Consider the following 825-nt stretch of genomic DNA (forward strand, 5'->3'; position numbering starts at 1 on the left):
GGCTTTAGCTTCTTACCGCTCACGTTCTTCCACCTCCTCTAGTTCGTTAAGGGTCTTTAGACCGCGGCGAAGCATCTTAGCACCTCGGGTCTTGAGGAGATCCTGCTGCTGCTTGAGGCGGTTGAGACGGGCCATAGCAGTTGCCACGGCCTCGCGAGTCATGTAAGTTTCGAGTCGAAGACAGTCCTCTTCTTTCTATAGCGACTGCTAGTCACTAGCAGAGGGACTAGAGACATCACAATTGTAGGAATTCGAACGAACACATTCATTACATCGTTTTGAGGATGCAGAAGCGAGGCAGCAGAGACCTCGTTTCTCGCAGCGGGAACAGGAAGGCATTTCAACCCCTTCGCGGGTTATGCGGTTAGCGAGCAGTTTACGTTCTTTGATTTTTAAGTGTTTAGAGGAAGACATGGTCGTGGCCTTGCCCACCCCACGAATATAGGGGACCCACTACGCTTAAGTAGGCTAGTGGATCCTTAGTTAGCAATGGCCTACGGGACTAGGCCTCGAGGGAGGGGACCTAGTGTTATGGCTAAAACATGCAACCCATATGCTGCAAGATAGAATAATAAGGTAAAATAGCTTGCGGCTAATTAGCAGCAGGAAATGGACGCAGAGATTGTAGGTAGCTTAGTTAAGGAGGGCACCTTTAGGAAAAGGTACCTTTCTTAGAAGGTACCTAGCAAAGGAAAGGTGCCTATTAGGAAAGGCACCCATGCAGAGCAAGGTGCCTCCTTAGAAGGGCACCTATGGGAATCGGTACCTGCAATAAGTGTGGCACCTCTTATAGGACGCACACGTGATTGGATTAGTAGGAATAGT

This window comes from Pseudogymnoascus verrucosus (assembly GCF_001662655.1).
Source record: "Pseudogymnoascus verrucosus strain UAMH 10579 unplaced genomic scaffold scaffold_44, whole genome shotgun sequence".
In the NCBI taxonomy this organism is placed as follows: Eukaryota; Fungi; Ascomycota; class Leotiomycetes; order Thelebolales; family Thelebolaceae; genus Pseudogymnoascus; species Pseudogymnoascus verrucosus.